Below are 7,358 nucleotides of genomic sequence, written 5' to 3'. Positions count from 1 at the left end.
ATGACAGGCGAAACCTACATTTGCCACTGACAACATAGAAATATGCTCTATGGAAATATACTCTATACAAATCTACAGCTCTTGTCATGATGGATTCTAGTAGAGAGAGTGTAGCTCTTCGACCTGCTCTGACGGACCTTGCTCCCTCACATGTGCCCCTTATTACCACCACCAAGTAGAGATTTCTGTCAATAAAGCCTAATGTCCTCTTTATCCCGCTGAAGCTGATGTACAGTCTTCTTAATGTAATTGTCTATTAAATAGCGATTTTCACCGCAAATTCAGGGGGGATTTGGGAGAGAAGCAGACAATATATTTTTGAAGGGAAACTGTGTGGTTGTAAAGTGGCCTGCTGGCTGGGGGTGGTCTATGTGTCAGCTGTCTGTGGAATTGGACAGAAGTCCGGCTGTATTGAGCAAACACGTGGTCATAGTGACCTTTGTTATGTAATTGAGACTGTGGGGGGTAGTGTGTGTGTGCAGGGAGGAGGATTAAACAGCTGCAGTCTGGATGGAAAGAACAGGGGAGCAGGCTCAGGACCTTGCAGATGGATGGACTGGTGGTGGAGGGGCTTTCCTTTTCTTTATCTCTCTGGATCTCTCGCCCGCTCTCCTTTTCTTTATCTCTCTGGATCTCTCTCCCATTCTCCTTTTCTTTATCTCTCTGGATCTCTCGCCCGCTCTCCTTTTCTTTATCTCTCTGGATCTCTCTCCCGCTCTCCTTTTCTTTATCTCTCTGGATCTCTCTCCCGCTCTCCTTTTCTTTATCTCTCTGGATCTCTCTCCCGCTCTCCTTTTCTTTATCTCTCTGGATCTCTCTCCCGCTCTCCTTTTCTTTATCTCTCTGGATCTCTCTCCCGCTCTCCTTTTCTGTCTCGTTCTTCTCCAAAACTCAATTGTCTCAAGTCTACTCTATTAATTTGAGGGGCAGCTTGCACAAGCATCTCTCTCTCATCCAAGGATGTATATCTCACCAAACATTAACTGTTTCATGTTTTCTCTATTCAAGTGAGATAATAAACTTGTGTGTGTATCATTAATATTTACTCTGTGTTCAATATCTTGTCATTTTGAAGGGTCTGATATTTTGTTTGGCACCAAACAGATGGCCAAATTACCATAAACAAGGTTGATGTGGTTCAATTCAACATCAAAACAAGGTACAACAATTGTTTCTCTGTGCCTGTCAAGAGTTACCTTGTTGGATAATGGCTTCATTAACAGTTAAGTAACTCTGGGACACCGTTGGCCCAGCCACGGTGGGTCTTGCTGGGCTGCGGCAGTGAGCCCGAAGTGGGTGTCTGAAGGACTGAGCGACCTTGACACCAGCCTGACACAACGGGCCATTCTTGCAGCAGGCTGGACGGAATTACTCATTGAGGTAGTCTGGGACTTTGTCTTGCACCCTCCACCCACCCTCTTTCCCCTCCCCTTCCCCATCTGTGTGTGGCCACCAACCGAAAGGTCTATTGCTGTACACCACTGATAGCTCCCGAAAATCTAGAGAGGCCTCCTTGACTCCACAAAGGAGCCTCTATGCTCTGGACGGGAGTGTCTGAACGTCTGAATGGGAGCCTTCTTTTCTCTGTAACATCAATGGTGCTTCTTCTGCCAGCTCTTTAGACTTGGGCCTTCAAAGAACCATCCCTGTGGCGATTGAGGCCATAGCACTCCCTCCTATGGCCTTCCGTACTCGTTTCAAATCACAACACTGGCGGCTCGTAACAGACGAGGCTCTCGCCAAGAACGGGTTCGAGGAGGTTCGAGGAGGTTCGAGGAGGTTCTCTGTGTGACCATTTCTTTGTGGGAGGATGGCGATAAGAAAAGGAGAGATGACACTCATCTCTGTAGTCTCGAGGTCTTGAGAAAATCGCCCGCAAGTCATAGGCCGGGGTTTGTTTGGTCTGCGAGATTACTTGTGGGTGATGCTATCTGCAAGAAATGAGCTTTTCTTCATTCCACTTTAATATACTGGACTTCCACCATTAGACGACATGGCTGTGTGATACTGCTCCTCCAGTGTAGTCTTGTTCTGTGTTCTGTTGGCTATGGCACCCATTTTAGCCCCGTTTATACGTGGTGTTAACAGGTGTAGACAAATTCAAAGACGCATTGTGATCTGGTTTCGATCAGATCTTATAAGTGTGTAAATGGACAAGATCAGGACAAAGGATGCATTTTAGCAGCAGGTTTAAACCTGACTGTTGAAACACAATACCGCAAATGTATTTAATCTGCATTGTTGTGCTGTGTAGCAGATGGCAGAGAGGAGGTGCTTATCATCCTAGAAAACCAAGACACATGTTTACATTTGGTAACACTTGGATAGTGTTTAAAGCAGGGCTCTCCAACCATGTTCCTGGAGAGCTACCCTCATATAGGTTTTCACACCAACCTCATTTGTAACTAACCTGATTCAGTTTATCAACCAGCTAATTATTAGAATCAGGTGTAATAGTTTAGGCTTGGAGTGAAAATTTAAGGGACGGTAGCTCTCCAGGAGCAAGGTTGGAGAACCCTGGTTTAAAGTATAGATACTTCTGTATCACTTCACATTAGGTTGCTCTTGTACCTGTGTAGTGATGATGTAATTATAGCGTCTGTTAGTTGGTTTGATTGCATAATAACTGAATGTTCTTTATTCCACGTAACTCCATTATGATGCAATTACAAAGCAATTAATAAGTTACTATGTACCAATATGTTAAAGGACAATACTGCCAAATTTCAACCTCATATTCATTATCTCCAGCACAATACTAGTGTCTACAAATGTAAAAACTGTGTGTTTCTATGATCTGTGGTTAAAAATATGACAGGGTAGGATTGAAAGTAAGAAAAACATTATTTCATTATGAAAATTAGATTTAAAAATGGTGGAGTTGCCCTTTAATACAATGTTGTTACAATAGTAATTGCATTGTTTAAGAGTAATGTAATGTTAAAGGGCAATTCCACCACTTTTCAACCTCATTTTCATTATATCCAACACAATACCAGTGTCTACAATTGTGAAAATTGCATGTCTATGTTATGCAGAAAAAAAGGAAGTTAAAAAGATCTACCCAATGAACTCATCAAAACATTTTTAAAACAGTGATTTTCAAACACTGTGAGATTCGTGGTGACGTGGGGAGCGAGAAAATACCCTCTGCCTAGAAACTAGTTGCAGATTTTGGAAATCGAATTTTCTTACTTCTAATCTTATCCTATGATGTCACAATATAGGTTTCCACTATGATGTCACAATATAGGTTTCCACTATGATGTCACAATATAGGTTTCCACTATGATGTCACAATATAGGTTTCCACTATGATGACACAATATAGGTTTCCACTATGATGACACAATATAGGTTTCCACTATGATGACACAATATAGGTTTCCACTATGATGACACAATATAGGTTTCCACTATGATGTCACAATATTTTCCACTATGATGACACAATATAGGTTTCCACTATGATGACACAATATAGGTTTCCACTATGATGACACAATATAGGTTTCCACTATGATGACACAATATAGGTTTCCACTATGATGTCACAATATAGGTTTCCACTATGATGTCACAATATAGGTTTCCACTATGATGTCACAATATAGGTTTCCACTATGATGTCACAATATAGGTTTCCACTATGATGACACAATATAGGTTTCCACTATGATGACACAATATAGGTTTCCACTATGATGACACAATATAGGTTTCCACTATGATGACACAATATAGGTTTCCACTATGATGTCACAATATAGGTTTCCACTATGATGTCACAATATAGGTTTCCACTATGATGTCACAATATAGGTTTCCACTATGATGACACAATATAGGTTTCCACTATGATGACACAATATAGGTTTCCACTATGATGACACAATATAGGTTTCCACTATGATGTCACAATATAGGTTTCCACTATGATGACACAATATAGGTTTCCACTATGATGACACAATATAGGTTTCCACTATGATGTCACAATATAGGTTTCCACTATGATGTCACAATATAGGTTTCCATCCAAGAACATATGTGCATTTTCCCACCAGTGGTGTTTCCACCAAATGATTGTGGATAAAAATCAGTGCGTGATGACGCAGTGCACACCACATGTACTGTTTCGCTCTCTAGTCAATAGCTCACAGATACAGTGCTGGTAGGCTGTGCGGGTACATGTCTAGTCTACATGATGAGTTTATTATGGAGGGCGAGAATATTTTCTTTGTCAATCAGCAGTCAAGCACCGACCATCGTCATCTCACCAGAAACAGACCCTGGATATTTATTAGAAAGGAGCATCAAGATCACCGTGCAATTTCAACACCCAGTGATGTTCACCATAAGCTGATTTATCTGTAGCTGAATAAACTGCATAGTTACCCAAGTTGTAGAGGGAGGACCACACACCATATCAGCGCGTGACTCCAAGTTACTTTGATATGATGGTTACTATACCAATATTTGCGCAAAAAAATGCTTTTCCACCATAATTTCTTGCATAATGAATTTTACCGACACAAAAAGATCAAACCATGTTGAACGAATAAATTACATGTCGGCATTTATAACATTATACCAAAATGTCCTTTTCCATCACAGCTTCAGTGATCGTTTTTTATACGGTATTAGACACCTGTATGGTGCCGGAGACACTGAATATGCGGTTGAAAATTGGCAGAATTGCCCTTTCAGTGTTGCAGATACTCCATGAAATGAGGTGTCAACTAGAACTCTGTCAATGTCCATAAAAAATGAATGTATTGACTCATCTGGTCGATATAAAAATATAAAATAAAGGTCCACTAGGGTGCACTGACCACCTCCACCCTGATTCCAGCTTGCCATTATGTTTCTCAGACACCGAGACCCCAGTGTAAGGGATAGACATATACTCTGTTAACCTGAACAACGCACAGAGAACCCTGAGAGAACCTCCCCTCAACCCCCTACCCAGCTTGCTCTGAGGAGGGGATGACATCATGAGCCGGATCATCAGTGGTGGCTAGCGGTACCATGTGCCACAGTGCTGATTTAGCTGTTGTGGATAACAGAACCATTTCCGTGATTAACTGTCTATCCGACCCCATCAATCACCCCAGTGTGCTGCCTCCTGAGCCATATTCCTGCACCAAGCATGTTTTTCGTGTCATTTTCCAAACGGGTTGTTTGTTGTGTGCCCTATGGTCGGTAGAATGAGTATGCGTGCGTGCGTGCGCGCGTGTGATTGTGTTAATGTGAGGAGGATAAAAAGAGGAAAAGTTAGTGTGTGTGTGTGTGTGTGTGTGTATATGTGTGCTTGTTATTGTGTTAATGTGAGGAGGATGTGTGTGTGTGTGTGTGTGTGTGTGTGTGTGTGTGTATGTGTGTGTGTTGTGTGTGTTAATGTGTGGTGGATGTGTGTGTGTGTGTGTGTGTGTGTGTGTGTGTGTGTGTGTGTGTGTGTGTGTGCGTATTTGTCAGTGGAAGAGATTCACAAATAAATCGTATTATTCTATAAAAAAAACAAGTCTAATTCCTCCAACTCATAACATAGATCACAACCTGACCAGTTCTGTGAACCAAAGTTTAGGTTATATTTTACAATTCAGTTAATTCAATTCAGTGATTCAATTAGCACGTAATTTTTTTTAAATGAATTGCAGAGGCATTACCACTGAACCTTGTGGAGCACCTTTTGTTCTCCAACCTCTACCCTATCTTGTTAATGAAGTTGACGCATATTCCAGAAACATTTAGTCGTGATGATGCTGTTGAAAAAAACAAGTCTAATTCCAGGCTGAATCCATGTATAATTAAGACTGATTTAGAATGGGGTATCGATTGAACGTGAGCCAGTCATGTGTGTGTGTATTGTGTGTGTGTGTGTGTGTGTGTGTGTGTGTGTGTGTGTGTGTGTGTGTGTGTGTGTGTGTGTGTGTGTGTGTGTGTGTGTGTGTGTGTGTGTGTGTGTGTGTGTGTTTGTGCGTCCGTGCTTTTGTTTTCTATGTGGAAGCTCTCCTTGCCACACCTTGTGCTTCTCACAAGGCTGGATAAGAAAACCCACAGACACATTTCAATACCATCAGGTATTATTTTCTTGAAGCCCCTCTTTCCTCTAGCATTTCACCATAAAGCACCATTTTAATGCTTTGCCCCAAGAATATGTGTTGTTGCATGATTTCCGCATAAGGGATGGGCCAAAAAGACACCAGTAGAAGGCAGGGCACAGTAGTGCAAACCCTTTTTGGTGATTTCTGGTATATCATCTAAATAAATAAATAAATAAATAAATAAATAAATAAAATAAAAATAAAATAAATCCATTGCAGCACGTTTTTGGACTCATTCAGCAGTTTCTACATGATTAGGTACAAAACCAATTCCACCTGTTGAGGCGAGGCGTACCCCGAGGGGAACTCCACCCCTGTAAGGTTTTTCTTCTGGTGAAAGAGAGGCGGACCAAAATGCAGCGTGGTGGTTATTCATGTTTTTAATAAAGACGACTATACATGAACAGACTATACAAAACAAGAAAAGTGAAAACCTAAACAGTCCTATCTGGTGCAAACACAGAGACAGGAACAATCACCCACAAAACCCAACACAAAACAGGCTACCTAAATATGGTTCCCAATCAGGGACAATGACTAACACCTGCCTCTGATTGAGAACCATATCAGGCCAAACATAGAACTAGACAAACCAGACACACAACATAGAATGCCCACCCAGCTCACGTCCTGACCAACACTAAAACAAGGAAAACACATACGAACGATGGACAGAACGTGACAACCCCCCCTAAGGTGGCACAGGGAATGCAAAAATAAAATAATAATAAAATCACAAAAGCAGGATTAAATAATAAATAATAAAATCAATCACTAACCTCTTGAAAATCTTCATCAGATGACAGTCATATGATATGTTACACAGTACATTTATGTTTTGTTCGATAATTGTATTTTTTATTTTTTATTTTTATTTTACCAGACAAGTCAGTTAAGAACATATTCTTATTTTCAATGACTGCCTGGGAACAGTGGGTTAACTGCCTGTTCAGGGGCAGAACGACAGATTTGTACCTTGTCAGCTCGGGGGTTTGAACTCGCAACCTTCCGGTTACTAGTCCAACGCTCTAACCACTAGGCTACGCTGCCGCCCCTATAATATGCATTTTATATCCATAAATCTCGGTTTACATTGACGCCATGTTCAGAAATTCCTCCAAAATATCCGGAGGAATTATATAAAGCTACGCCAGATAACAGCAATACTCATCATAAACTTTGACTAAACATACATGTTCTACATATAATTAAAGATACACTGGTTCTTAATGCAACCGCTGTGTCACATTT

General features: G+C 41.0%; 1 long non-coding RNA gene across 1 annotated transcript; it reads left to right on the top strand.

Moving 5' to 3' along the window:
• Window positions 1-1,783: 1,783 nt before the first annotated feature.
• LOC127930857 (uncharacterized) lies at window positions 1,784-4,830 on the top strand. The gene is made up of 3 exons (XR_008139627.1): window positions 1,784-3,305; window positions 3,537-3,640; window positions 3,745-4,830. It is a non-coding gene; the product is annotated as an uncharacterized LOC127930857 (long non-coding RNA).
• The last annotated feature ends 2,528 nt before the right edge of the window (window positions 4,831-7,358 follow it).

The sequence above is a fragment of the Oncorhynchus keta genome, chromosome 6 (genome assembly GCF_023373465.1).
Source record: "Oncorhynchus keta strain PuntledgeMale-10-30-2019 chromosome 6, Oket_V2, whole genome shotgun sequence".
In the NCBI taxonomy this organism is placed as follows: Eukaryota; Metazoa; Chordata; class Actinopteri; order Salmoniformes; family Salmonidae; genus Oncorhynchus; species Oncorhynchus keta.
This window is presented reverse-complemented; position numbering and strand designations above follow the sequence as displayed.